This window comes from Macrosteles quadrilineatus, unplaced genomic scaffold (genome assembly GCF_028750875.1).
Source record: "Macrosteles quadrilineatus isolate MER2022 unplaced genomic scaffold, UCM_ALF_1.0 Scaffold_2__2_contigs__length_208266976, whole genome shotgun sequence".
Classification (NCBI taxonomy): Eukaryota; Metazoa; Arthropoda; class Insecta; order Hemiptera; family Cicadellidae; genus Macrosteles; species Macrosteles quadrilineatus.
Genome location: NW_026542595.1, coordinates 41905442 through 41921554, shown reverse-complemented (window position 1 = coordinate 41921554; position 16113 = coordinate 41905442).

Sequence of the window (16113 nt, the reverse complement as noted above, 5' to 3'; positions counted from 1 at the left end):
GACTATACTTGCTATTTTAAAATTTTGAGTTTCCCCCTACCCCCGCTACCCCTAAGGGAAAAATTTGCAAAATTGACCTTAATTATTGTAGCCTTTCATATCCAAACAAGTTGCTGCAAACCGATTTCAAGTATCTCAAATAGTTAAAAAGTTAAAGGGGGTGCAAGTTAATTTGTTTGCCACCCTCATGGTTATTTAGATTTGAAACGTTTTAGGGCGCCATTTTTTTTTATTAGTGGGCCGATTTTGGTTTTCTTTATGTAAATTTTTAAGTTTTGTCAAGACCTGTAAAATGATACCAAACTCGACTATACCTGTCATTCGAAAATTTTGAGCTCCTTCCAACCCCCCCCCCCTACCCCTAAGGGCAAAATTTTCAAAATTGGCCATAACTATTGTAGCCCTTCTTACCTAAGAAGGTTGCCACAAACATATTTGAAATATCTCAAAAGTTTAAAAGTTAGGGGGGTGTAAGTTACTTTTCAGCCACCCTAATCTAATGTGTAATTGTACTCCTTTGTTTGTGGTAACAAGACGGCCAATATTAAAAAGTAGTTTATCTCACAAAAGTAGTTTAAGCAGCATTATTTTTAGACGTGGTTTCTTTATCCATTAGGCTATAAAATATATAACATAGAATTTTCCTTTTATACATACTGTACTTTCCTTGGCTATGGTCTCCATCTAATTCTAGGTCCCCGGTCATTACTGTATACCCCTGGTGAAGGTATTTTAAAATATTTTGTGTTGGTAGCGGGTTCATGGCATATATACTTATTAAAGACTAGTCAGGGACACCATGTGTACGGTAATTTTACTTTTATGCACTTCGCCAGTGTTCGCCAAGAAGTCATAAAAGAATCGAATTTTCATTATGATATTTGTAAAAAACAAGATTATTATTATGTGTGAAATGCTAAATTTTAAAGCGCTGGTAAATCGATCAATAGAGTTACCTTTAATATAAAATTATCTAAAATTAACCTCATGATACCCCATTATTTTACTGTAAAAAATGCTGATATTCAATTACTGTAAACACTTACGCTTTAAAGATTGCAGTGGGTACACTTACGTAATGTTTAATTTTTCATAACGAATAATAAAATGGAAATTTATGAATTCAAAGTTTTTAATCTATTTACTGATTGTGGTATACGTATTCATAAATAAAAATTGATCTCAATCTAAAAATGTTTCACAAACTGTAAATATTTTTTAACTGTAATCACACTAAGTTGCATACACATCAAATAGTTTATTTATTAATCTTTACCAAAGGCGCTACTTCATAAGGTACACCTGTAATATTTACAATGTTTACGAATATCAAATAATGAAATCTTAACCACGTTACCATAATAATGAACGAAGGACAGAGATTCTCAGGAGCGTTGCCTGCGAGGATAGCTCCAGGTGGGTCAATTTTCCTTCATGATACCGTTACTGAAATTGAACTCCATTATGAAAATTAGCATGTATTATAACATGTGTGTATTTAAAATATGCTATATTTGATTTGTAGCAATCCTAAAATCTCTATTAAATTAGAAATGATATTCAGATAACATATTTGCAAACATAACGAATATTTAAAAAGCTTATAAATATTCACAAAATGTGAACAAAAGTTATTGTTTAACCGTTAATTGGCCAAAGCTAACCAAATGAGTACAGAGTGCCTGCGAGATAAGGCGCGTGTTTTATCTATTCCAAACATAACCAATATGTAAACCAATAATTTATTGATCTAGAAATAAACATTTTTTCAAAGGAGTTGTAATTTTATGGTATTTTAATTTTAATTTAATGGAACGGTTATACTTAATATTTTTTTTTACTTTTTTATAATATTATATCGTGTTTTATATTAAAAGAAAAAAACACCTTATTATAAAATGTTTGTAACATTATATCTCGCAATTTCATAAAGTATGTACAGTACTTCATTAAATATGTACGTATAAATACTTTTTAGTTTTGAAAATTTGCATTTTTTATCAAGCAATACACACATTAGTTGGTGGTGTGTCCAGAAATTGGATCCAGTAAAACAATTAATTTCTGTTACGTCACCAGCCAATACAAATCATCGTCTGTCGGTTTGAGCCGAACACATCGCACTTCCTGTTCCATCGGTTATGAATGTGTACTACAATCCTGCCAATGTGTTGTAGATGCATGCTGAGTGAAATAGGTAAACATGCATTCAACATAGCAAATAAGCCATCGTAACAGCAATACATAAAATACATATTAAACAATTTTACCCACCGCTCTCTTAACATAATATCTTTCAATATGTTTGACAAAATCATACAAATGCAATAGATATGATCAAATGTGAGTGACCTTTGTTATGCGTCAAATGACAAAAGGTACTAAGCCTAGAAGTTTTCTTATGCTCTTTACTAGGCCTGCTTGTTTTTCAAAAATTTACAAATCGTCATAACAATTTATTTAATAAGAAAATTAAAGATTATGGACATTATTTTCAAAACAAAACAATAATGAATGCTAAAGTATAAAGTTCCTTTGTTGTGTAAAGGAACCCTGCCTTAAAACGGATTATACGCGAGTCTCATCCTTTTAAAATTCCTTGTTTTCATTGCATTTATATAATGTTATAATTTGTTTTGCACATGTTACTACAATGTTCTTCTATTTGGTATTAAATGCCATATTATTCAACATTTTGAAATTAGTATATATAATAAAAACAACTTTGATGAGATTCTGTATATTTGATTAAATCAAAAGAGCTATGAGAGATAGCTATAGATTTTGCTTAACTTTACGCATTTACATAGTAAGAAAATAATCATAAATATACAAATATATCATACATAGTTCTATATTGCTAACAAAAAATATATCTGAACTAGTGTCCCACACATTATTAATTTACTAAGGAAATGTTATTATGTTATTTTTCAATCAAATTACACGCATAATTCAATAATGTATATTAAAGCTTTCTTAAAAAACATTAGACATATTACATATACTCAGGGGTTTCTTAAAAGCTACTTTTCTGAAACACTTTTTACGTACAGTGTCTGGCAACAAGGATTTATTGCTAGTACAACAAAGATCACTTTCTACTTCTTTCGAGTATTGTTATTTATTGTTGAAATCTTCATTCTACTGGAGGTAGCTCTTTACTTCGGTATAAAATATGAAGCTCTTTACTTTGGTATTCGGTAATAAATGGAAGTAATAGAACATAAAATATCTATCTTTCATAAAAATTAATCAATCAAAATATGCTCGCTGGGTACAGATAATAATAAATATTGAAAGTCAGACTGTTATACTAGTTACTTCAAAGGTTTCTTTAGGGAATTTTGCATACATCAAACTAATATATCTCGAGTATATTTTATTGTAGGTGGATGTTTTCTTCTCATAAATTGTTTTTATGCCCTAGCAGCAGCAAACGTGCAATTTGTTAAGTGAATTTTCATCTGACTGATTGGAGTTCAAATATTTCCCTAAACATATCAGATGCATACCCTTTTTATTAAATATCATTTGGTTTAACGAATTCTCAGGGTTGCTGCTACAGCGAAGGTAAAACAGTGTGTTTTCCAGTAAAATACCAATAGCAAAGTATGAAATTAATAATATATTGGCCAAAATTGAGGAAAATGTAACTATAAACAAGCAAAGATTTGTAAAATTGTATTTTTACCACATAAAACCACTTTCCCATAGTCCAGTCATGTTGGTTCGATGAACACGTTTGCAACAGGTTTAATTTAATTCAGATGATATTGGCACGATTTAAAGTGCTAACCAGCAAGTGCAGACTTGTAGCAGTATTTAACATTTAATAGCTTCTTTTATTGAGGAGGGCTCAACCTGTTATTAAGATTCCAACATGAGAAGATGTTACCTCAAAACTTTGCACTTATGCTAAGAAAGAGTTTAGTATGCTTTATGAAGACTAACGATGCGTCAGCTATTAAATGTATAGGAATTTTCAAAACTTTTCAAACATATTGCAAATATTAATGTGAACATCAATTTACCCACAAATAAGTATTTCTAAAATGAATTTAAAAACTGACTAAGGCAATGTATTTAAAATTGCCATTGGATAAAGTCTGTTTATAAATAGCGCTTAGTGGTGTAACTATTGTAGGTTATAAATGTCTAGGCTCACATTTCAATTTACACCAATGTAAGCATAAACAAATTAACATGTTAAAATAACACGTTTACAAAGTCAACTGAATAAGAATTTTAACTTTTTCTTACCTGGAAAGATACTTATTTCTTACAATTATCCAAATCTTTAAGTCACTATCACTCTTGACAGTATTTTTTAACAATAGCGTTTATAACATGCGTTAGTAAAACGTCAAACATTTTGATGAAGTTTGTTTACATATTTAATAAATTCCATTAAAATATCGAATAAAATCACATAACATTTTGGGACGTTTTTAAGTAAAGTTTGTTAGAATGTCCAGTAGAGGGGGCTTAGTTATGGTTAAATAATTGTCAAAAGTGTATGTTATTGATCTGGAACGATTCACGATAAAAACGTGCTCAGCTTTCACGACCTATATTGTCTCATATTGTCAATTTGTTTGATCGGAATATCGGCAAATGTACCTGACAAATATTCGGATATTAATCTTTTCTATTTGAAAAATACTTTATATCTGTCTGTAGTTTGTATTGAGAAACTTTAAACCCGCAATACAAAAGAATTGATAAAATGGGTTTACTCAGTACGTATTCAAATGACATGAGTGTTCATTCTCTTTTTTAGTATTTCGACAAATGTAATTCATGAAAAGAAGCCTTTTCACACACACTTCATTACACTTCATTAAGTCAAAAGCTAATGTAGGTTACTCTGAACAGTGAAAAATATTTCATATTAAGGTTTCTAATGAATGCGGAACATATAGCTTTGAAGTTAAAATAAATCAAAGCAGTATAATTCATAAGCGTGAACAGAAAATATTCTAAAAATAAATCATAACCCAATAAGATTCCTATTGACAACAAGTAAAAATAACTACAGTTAAATGACAATTAAAACTATTTTTAACCAAGCAACTAACCAACTTCTTCGACATGTCACAATCAAAGCACATGATTCAAGGAAGCTGAAACTGCGTGGCGTAAAATGAGGTTTCCGTTTGAAGGCTAGTCATATGATTGATCCTCAATATTATCCCGTGAAGATACATCCCACGATGATTGTGTACTGAGTAATATATAGTCATTACATGTTGGTTTATGTAGCCCACGTGTGAAGATTTCGAGATGCTTCTACTTTCATATAAACAGGGTCCTTAATATATTGCAATTCTTTCACACATACTAAAACTTAATGTTTCTGCAATGTTTGAAATATATTTCATAATAAATAGAGCTTATATTACATATAATAATAATCAAATTATGCTTTTCAATATCATACGGCTATATTAGACTGTGACTTTGTTGGCACAATCGGTTTACAACACTACGAAATACATCAAGAAACACACGCCTAACCCACAAAAAGGCATAGTACAAGAATTAAATATATATTTTTTTTCGATTAAGTGAACTTTTTAAGCAATTCAATTTTACTCTGCTCTATGAAAATGCATGTACATTTTCAGTGAAAGGTCAACCAACAAACAACTCTGCTACTTTCTATAAGGTTGTCACTACCTCTGTCGTATGAGAAAACTAACGTACCAGGAAAACCTTAGACGACGGCACAACACAGCAGTAGAATGCCGTTGGTTTTAAGGCAATTTCTTGTCATTTTCTTTATATTGAATTTAGAGTTAAGTTCTTCTGCCAAAAAGTCTGTCTAAGTGCCTACCACTTATATTAGTTTTTGTACTTAAAAATATAATTTACAGTTTTGTATATCACTTTTTGAATCACAAAGTTTGTTACAAACCCTTTTGCTTACTGTGTCGGTGAGGATGGACCTCGCCGACATGCCTTGTAAACTTGGCGAGGCCACGCCAATGTAATATTATAAATAATTATATACAGTATAAATTTAACATTGTATTTTTATAGACTTTTGTTTTATGCACTGTTATAATTTTAGGTGCTTACATTTTTAAATGACCCAGGTTTCCCCAGCCAATCATACAAAAACTAATATACAGAAATCCACAAACCTATTTATAAAACAGCAAAACTATTATAACTTTAGCAAATCCCATTTGAAAATTCAGATAGCAATCAGATAAGCCAACGCACTAGTGTATTTTAGAGGTGAATTCTCTAACAAAGAACGATTGCAGCGATAAATCAAATAGGACTTGTAAATTTATCCACCCTTTCGATGGTACATTAACTTGCTATCTGTTTCTTCCACCTTCAAATTCTTCTCCATTATTTAAGAATGAAGCTAAGTTTCCATTGGTTGGGGAAAATGTTGACAACTATTGTTTAATTCTAAATTTTTAACAAAGCTACACAAGCCACTGTTTTTCTAAACAAATTGTTCTACCGTAAAACGTCGTTACCCTAATGGTGTTGGTGTATGACGTAAATGAGTCTATATGGTAATATTCTACTTAACGCTAACTTAAAAAAATAAATTTAAATCTTCTAAATAAAATTAAGTGTATTTGTTAACATAAAAACAAACAAACTGATAAATTAGTATCACCATTAACACCTTCAGTTAAACATACTGATACAATCAAACGTACCTAAGCTACACATGAGCTATAAGAATCAAACTTGCCATGGGCATTGTTATGTCTTGTTTACCTTCCCCCAGGAATCAAATTGATCTGCTATTCTTTTTGAAAATAAGTGATAAGTGAAAATATTTATATGTTGACAGTCACTACCTCTGCCATACTACAAAACTAACGAACCAGGAAAACCTTAGACGACGGCACAAATTTGACACAGCTGTAGAATGCTGTTGGTTATAAGGCAATTTCTTGTCCTTTTCTTTATATTGGTAATAAGGCATTTGCAATTCTGGATTGCACTTCTTCTGTCTATTGTCTATACGCCAACGGTATTTATCAACGTTTTTATATGGTGACGGTCCAAACACTGGTCTTGTTACTATCTGACGTTGACCTGTTATCAAAAATTATCATTTATCGAAAGCACAATGTCAAATGGCTTCTAGCCTTGGTAAAGATCTCGCTTGGAATCTAAACAACGACTTTCAGATTTTAAGGCGATTTCCGCTATTTTGATTGGATTTATAACATCAAGAGAATAATTTAGAGTTTAAAATTAACTATAAAGGATTGATATAAATTTTGTATTTTTAAAAGATTTTTCTGAGATCAAATGAATTTATAATTTTTACATGGGTTATTAACTGGCTAAAAAACCTCAATGAACCAGAGTAATCAATCATTACGGTAGCAAAGTCTGGAGTTTAATTCCCTTTCGTCCAAACAAATAATCTTAACAACAATCTTTAACGTGATTACAGTAAACACTGCGTCCGATTTAGTCCAGAAGCTTTGAGCCGAATAAAAAGCTTAAGGTTTAATATTTTATATGTCAAAGTTCGGAGCACCGGATTACATAAGGTATTGTTGTCATGTCATACAATCCTCCGACGATTTCTTTAGAGTAAAAATGTTTGTCGAAGTTTAATATATCATTCATGGTATATCCTTTAATGATATGAATATTATACATATCTAAGTTTACCTTCCTTTGTAATAATAATTAATAAGGCAATGAATGTAGAAAATGAAGAGAAATAAAAACAAGAGAAAAACATTATCTATAAAATTTTACGTTTGGTGTTAATTGTAACATGGTTTTACAGTAAAAAATACTATTTATGAGAATTTATAAACTTTTACATAACAAACAACTTTAACAAACAAATTTTAAAAGTCTTCATGAATATAAAATAATTGCTTAGGGCCTACTTGAGTCATACCAAAAGTTTTTCTTTATAACAATGTCTATGTCCATTTCTATTTAAACTCCAAATACAAGGGTAAATATTAGTATAAAATTAGGAAATATGGTTCCAAAACACGTATAAGTATTAAAAGAAATGAATTCAAAAGCTAAGTATGCAAAACCTTTTTTAAAGATTTCTCGCCATTCAGTATTTCCCATATTGTACCCATCATCATTTAAATTTAAAAGGAGACTTAAAAAAATATAAAACTTCTAAATTATATACTTACTGTAACCCATGGTTTAGATTTCATAAATTTTGATTAGTAACTATGAATGGCCCTTCCAAGAAAAAAAGGATGCGTGCATTTCAAAATAATTTCTGTAATTTTAACGTATTTTCAAACCAACCATATTTTTCACTAATTATCAAAAGTGGAATATTATAATGTTTGGCTGAATTTGGGGTTAATTTGTACAATAACAACTTACCAAATGCCAAGGATCTTTTTTTTTAACTTTAGACTTTACCATTAAGTAAGCAGCTTACCTATTTAAATTGTTGGACCTGCCAGTATTTGTTTGAACCATGCTCTTAGTATAAATTAAGAAGTAATTTAAAAGTATTGTACGAAACATTTAGTAACTGCGCTAAACTTAAACTACATAAATGAATTGCATTAGTATTTGACATAGTTATACAGAATATGCCTTTGCTGGATATTGAATGCAATAGAAGCTGTGTGTTCAATTCAATTAAAACCTCTATCCATTGATATTATGACTTATTCTGCATGATTAATCAAAGAGTTTCACATATGTTTATTGAGAGCTTTTACAACAACCTGTTCAAAATATTAAACATCAATACATTTTTAGTTTTGTGTAATCGTATATCTCTTTATCCTAAATCTAATATGGTACAACAAATAATCTGTTGACTTATTATTATATGATGGTTATATGTTTTTTTTTATTTGCAATTATACTGATATTTAAGTGTAACTGTCAAACAATATGATTTATTTAGCTAAAAATCTAAGAGTTTTTGAAAGCTACTGTAGATTTGATGTTTACAGACATGTCAAATACAACTTATAACATTCAAATTGAATATTTAATACATAAAAACACACTAACTCGCATACTTGCATTAAATAATAACCTTAAGTAAATAAACAATTAGTTAATGGTAGAGAGTTATTGTTAAACGATAATAAAGCAATAATAATCTACTTCTAAATGCGTTAAGACTTTGTTGTTTTTTAAGTCCACAGAGAGCCTCTTAAACTTAATGGTTCTTAGCAGATCAATGTTACTCTGGGCTTTTACAATTTATGTTTAAGCTGTGTTTTTTATGACTTCATTACTAAAATCATAAATCGTTACTCATTTCATATATTGGTGGCGAAAAAAGTGGGTTAATTAAATGTATAATTACTAATTGATTGTTGATCCAACGAAGAGGTGGAAAATAAATGTGAGCGTATCAAACAATGTCATAAACCTTTTTAATATGTTTAGAGGAAGTTTAATTATTTGATTCTTTAAGCCATATTGTTCGATTAAGTCGATAATGTATTTCATTATTCTACATCCAACCGCTCCCCATTGTTGAGCATTCCCTGTTGTAATTCCAATTAAATATTAGATTAACGGTGCTATAGTATTCCGCATACTGTCAATTAGCTTAATATCACAATCAAATGATTTATTTCCAATATATTAGAATATAATTAATAAATTCAAATATCCTACACATGTTTTTTGTGTATTGCAAGCCCTCATATCCCTAAAAACTCCTTTGCATATATTTTCATAAACGCTAATTTGATTGAACTAGTTTTTTGTTATAAAAATGTAAAAACATTAATCTATCAAAGATTTATTATGATGTCATTAATTATAATGTATGATGTGTAAACTAATAACAATAGCCTCTATTTCATCTCTATTTTCAATAATTTTTACTTTACTCAGTTTATTAAATAAGTGAGCTTTATTACACAAACATGCTATAAAAAGCAAGTCAGGTCCTACATATTCTGTTGTAACTCCAAATTAGGGAATCTAATTTGTAATATATAGTTTTTATTATATTTCATAAACGAATCGTATTGAATAAAGGAGTGTAAAGTACAATGTCTGCCAAAATTTCCTGTATATTGCACAGAAAACCAAAGTCTTTGTGATCAAAGTAAAGATTTATCGTGTTATTTTTTAATTTCCGCAGCTTTGTGGTAGATTAAATAACCGTCTTCTTGGATTGACCCGTTTTGGCTAAATTTCCAAACCTGTGACAAACCAAAAAGGCGGATTTTCTATAATTAGCCAGTCTTGCAAGGCTCACTCACGCTTTTTCGAAACACTCATGACAAATCTCATGAGATGATATGCTACTAAGCAGAAGATGAAATGTTAAATTTTCTTTTACTCACTCCTCTTTCACTATGGTCTTTAGGTAAAACTATTATTCTAAAATACCTTTACAAACCGTCTACCCTACTTAAATGTTTAGTTTGAAATGGTTTTTGAGACCTAGTGTGGTGTAAAATGGCACATGTTTTGTTAGAAACGTTCTTAAAAATAGAGTATAACGAGGTTGCAATTTAAAAAAGCATATTTTCAACAAAAAAAAACATAAAAAACAACATGTGAAAACTTGAAATGCTAATACGTGTTTTTTCATAACTTTAAATTTAAACAGTATAAAAATGGTTTTAAGCCGCTATATTTTTATAAGTAGAACATTGCTTGGGAATTATAATTTGACGAATCGATTGTAAAACATATTCAATAAAACACGGATAAAATTAAATTCGTATGTCATTGACAGAGCATCCATTTCTCATATCGACACGACTCTCTACACATGCTCGCTCTAACACTGGCATTGACATTCCTGCCTTAAATTATTTCCATCTTTAGTCGTTGATTGTAGTTTGATCTTGATGTCAAACGGGGAAAAAATGTTTTACAATACCATGGTAGAAAAATTCATGTATTATTAATAACAGTGTTTGAAGACAATACTAGTTTTTTGCTCAAATGCCATTTAGCTCTGAAAAATCGTAAAAAAATGAATTCTGTAAAACGAATGGCTCATTAATTTACTTATAATAATTATCAGCTTAACATCTGGTTTGAACATTTAATATCAGCTACGTCTGCCTGCATTACATGGATATGGATTAACACTGTCAAAGTAAGAAACATGTAAGCATATTTTTGGGGCTTGAAATTATCAGAATTCGTGTTTTATTTACTTAACTGTCCTTCCTTAAAAATTTGCCAATAACTAAGATACCATAGTCACGTGTGTTACACGTTATATAGTTTCACTTTATGACTAAGGCTCAATGTAAGGGGATCACACTGTCTCATATGTCGTTTCAGCCAGCCTTATTAAACTGTAACATCCATAGAGGTTAAACTGGAATGTTATTTATGTGTGTTTATTGAGCATTTACATAAAACAATAATTTGAATATAGACAATTACTAAAAAGGTCACCACTTACCATTACAACCAGTGTCTACCCAATGATAACTCTACGTTGCCTTGAGCAAGTATATCGTATAATACTACCATTGATTTAAACCACCCAAAGTAATCTTTGAAACCCCACAAATGTAGTTTTTCAGGAAATACTGAATAAGAATTAGTTAAGGTAAATTGTACAGTAAAACTGTTTTTATGTAAACTTCATAGTTGTTTTATTGTTCATAGTGTTTTATAGTTAATTTAGTGAAGAAGTAGTTCATAGTTTTAATATAAAAAGTGTACTTTTGATACCTCAAAAGTTAAAGATGATCAATAAATAATGGTGGAGTTGTGTCATCAAAAATGTTGCAAATAATCGATGCTTAATAACTAGGCTTTCTGCCAGTGTTTGCAGCGCACCAAGAATACTAAAGAGAATAACGTTTGTCTCCAAATCTACTGTAGAAACTGCTACACACACTTACTATTTTATGTTTGTAAATGTAAGTTTTCTAGAGAAACAACATTTATGGTTGGATTGAAAGGTGGGTTTTCATTTAAATAAGTTAAAACGAAAATTTACAACAACGGAATACATTTATGTTTACGTGCGATGTGTCTTTCTGCTTTTAAAGGAGGCTATTTTTTTACTGTTATACTAAATACATAATGCTGGGCCTTGATAACCACAGAAGAAACAAACTTGCATTCCTTTGTAGTTCCAAAAAAAATTACAAAATAAAAATTAGTTTTTTCTGGGTTTTTTTATATTGTATGTTCGTTTTAAAAATGTTATAACAATAAATATAATATAAATAACTATATGTCATAAGCAGGCTTCATTATAAAATATAATTTAAGTACCGTACACGCGATTAAGATGATTTTATACTTGTAAATTGAGTCGTGCAAGTCGTGCATCCCGTGCCGGTGGAGGTTTGGTCACTTGGTCAGCGTCACGTCACTACCCCCGCCTAGGTTGGGAGGTAGTAGAAGGGGAACTTTCACTTCCACCGCGACGCCACCCGACGCCAAAGCTGGTCTCATTCGCTGCTCAGACGCGTTCCCTTGTTATTGTATAGTTGAATTGTCCCTTGTATTATTACACTCTTCAACCTTACTAGATATAAAATTAATTTTTCGTAATTTTTTCTGACTACTTCTAAAATGGTCAGTAACCGTTTTGCCATTTAATAGTTGTTTTAGTTTCATAAAGTACTTCTTTTTACCAATCTCTTAGTTTTTGTCTTTGAAAGTGTTTTTTTTTTTTTTTTGTAGTTTTCAACATAGTTGTTAGTAAACCTATTAGTTATTAAGTAGTTAAACTGTAGTAGGTTAAAAACTACAACTAGGCTATGCCATATCTCCTTTTAGTTTATTAATCAGTGTTAGCAGTGCTGACAAATTCATCATTAGTTGTCAGTAAAGTTAATAATTATTTCTCAGTCAAAAGTATGGGTAAATAGTACTTTGTAAGAATTGGTTTGTGAATTTTAGTTTGAAGTTGCTATTTTTCATTTGGATTTGTGTAGTGATCTACGATAGATACACGTGATCGTATTTTTTTCTTGTCCCTTTACACTATGAATGCTTAGGTTGTGTTTTCCATTAAGGAATGAAAAAAAAAACACTTAACCTAAGTACTGTCCAACTTAAAACACGAAACTCGTTAAAAGATTTGTTATCTATATCGTGGATTTAATATTGTTCTGCTAAATAACTATTTAGTGAGGGCCCCTTAGCCTAGAACAAAGTCTGGCGATAGTTTTAATGAAGGAGTTCTTAGTATGCAATATTCGTCGCATAGGTAGCTCCTTCACAAACTATTTGTGTTTGGACTAATAAAAAGATGTCTTTATGGTTCCTCACCCTGCTTAGCAGGACACAGAGTTGGCAATGAGTAAAACAATCTATCCGAAGATCTACTCCAAGACAGTAAATTGTCTGGCCTTGGCTCTTGTGTCCGGTTATTGTATATGCTAACAATAAGGAAATTTATTAATTATGCTAACATTAACCCTTAATTGGTAATCCTTCTACAAATGGAAACATAAATTGTATCCGAGGGATGCATATGGGTGTTCTTTTTTCCGAGTAGCCTACCATTAATTAAAAGTTTAGTGATATGAGTGACGGTATTTTGGTACCATTCACAAGGCCATCGGCAATATTAAATTACCCATTACCAGGCACACAGAGCCAAGTTTTAGACGAAGGACGTGATCTGGGACACCCCTGAGTTGCCTTATTCAATTTTATATAATACTAGCTGTACCCGCGGGCTTTGCCCCGTTTAACTTCATAAGTATTCGCATGGCTCAATCACGTCCTGGTTGGAGTGAGTTCGCTACGCTTACTCACCTTTAGGTTGGAGCTCGTTCGCTGCGCTCACTTGCCTTCAGGTTAGCTCGTTCACTACGCTAACTCGCCTCCAGGTTGAAGTTCGTTCGCTACGCTCACTCACCTTTTGGTTGCAAAAGCTGTTGTCATCAATTAAAAAAATACCGGTAATAGTGCTGCACCCTGTTGGTAATCCTTGTAACTTTAATGCTATTGAACATCATAGAACAGAACCAACTTGTTTAATTGAAACAGCTGTTAAGATTCATTAATTCCTTTTAAATATGAAAAATCATAAGGTTAACATGGGAAACTCCAGAGCCACTGGGGCGGAGCCCGAAAGCCCGATCAGAATAAAAACTACTTAGTTGTCCTATTTAATGCCCAAAGAATCGTTGTACCGAATTTCAGCCTCCTAGGTAAATGGGAAGTGGGAGAATTAGTGATGAGTAAGTGAGTCAGTCAGTGAGTCAGTGAGGGCTTTGCCTTTTATATATATAGATAATAATATAATAACAATCAATTTTAGCTGTATGTAAAAATAAGTAGTCTTTGTAGGTATTGTTTATAGATTTTTCACGCTTATATGTTAAAGGGTTCAATTTACGTAATGCATTTGTAGTTAAAAAACAGGAGTTTATTGAATCCTTTATTTGTTGTTTCATATTGCCTGTTAATAAACTCTGGAATTAAAAGCCTGAATAATATATTTTACCTCTACTTTAAGCTACTTGGTCCTAGACTTATTAGTTTTTAGCTAACATAATTATTAATAATCGCTGCAAAAGAAAGTAGCCAATACCACAAATGTAACTGCATAATTTAATTAAATAACAAAAGTATTATGTAATTCTATAGTCACGAATATACCACGCCAGTTTTAAAATTCATGATGTAGCCCCTGAACTATGTAATTTTACAAATAATAGTGTCTGTATTCATTAAATATTTTAAATACATTCACTGGTTTAATTCAACGTCCACCAATTTTAATATATGATACTAATTGAAAACTAGTTTATTGGGTACGCCATTGGAAGCTCAAGGATTTATAATTGAAACTTTAGAGGGTAATATTGTTATAAAGGTTCAAGCATTCCAAATTCATAATTAAACTAACTGTTGTACCCGTACTTTGCAACGGGAAGAGAACACGAAATAGAAACATTTTGATCTTTACATCTGTTGATTTATTAAACCTTTTAAAACATTAATTAACCTTTATAGCCTTTATAGGATAGATGTTGTCATAATGTAAAAAAAAATTTGTACTGCACCCTGTTGGTAAACATTGTAGATTTTTAATGCTATTCAATATCATAGAACCAACTTGTGTAGTTGAAACAGCTGACAAAATTCTTTAATTCCTTTTAAATATTATTACTGATAAGGTTAACATGGGAAACTCCAGAGCCACTGGGGCGGAGCCCGATAGGAATTTTTGAGATAAGAATGCGTCTATATGTTAATCGGGAATGTGAGCTATCATCATACCAAATTTCAGCCCAATCCGACCAGTATTTTTCGCGTTTACTTGTCACAAACATACATACATCCATACATCCAAACTTTCTCATTTATAATATTAGTAGGATGATCCCCACGTATAAAATACACACTGTATAATGTATAAACACGATTATGTACATATAATACGATTTTGAAAACAAGTTTTAAATTAAAAAGGTTTTATACGTTCTCAACATGGCATTGGAAATAGTCATACATCATAGGTTTTGGGGTATCCCTAATATTTTACATATACCACTCTCTCCCGACTCGTCTCACTGACCACACAAGCTGTAAATATTTTATGGTGTCTCATCTTAGGGATTTAGATGAAAGACCCAACTTTCAAAACAAATCAAAGATGCGTATCGTAGTTTTGACATCAAAAGACAGTTCGCATGGAGATTTTTTGGCTCAAAATCAAATTGGTTGGTTAACAGCTTGTGTTGAAGGAGGGGCCATACATTTTACGTTTATTAAAAACAAAGTTGTACTTGAACGTGCAGTTTAACGCTAGTTTTTATATTCTCAGTAATGTAATTTTCATTATTTTGTTTATAATAGCAAGTATATAGATATTAAATTACTTATTCCATTCATAGTTATTTGAACTTTAGTATCTTAAAAATGTACACAGTTAGGTATGGCATTTGTATTTTACGCTACACCGTTTCCAATAATCAAGAATCAATGTCAAGAGCCGACCAGTATTTCCTGTAGACTTATTTTACAATGTATTGGAGGAGTTTAAATTGTTTACATTCAATTTGTAATATTTTAAATTTTGTAACGATGTACATACAAGTCCACTAAAAATACATTATAAGTTAATAGACCTAATTCTAATATCATAGAGCAATTACAATTTTAAAAGATAGTTAAATAAAGATTTTTTAGTTTCAGCCTGAGTGA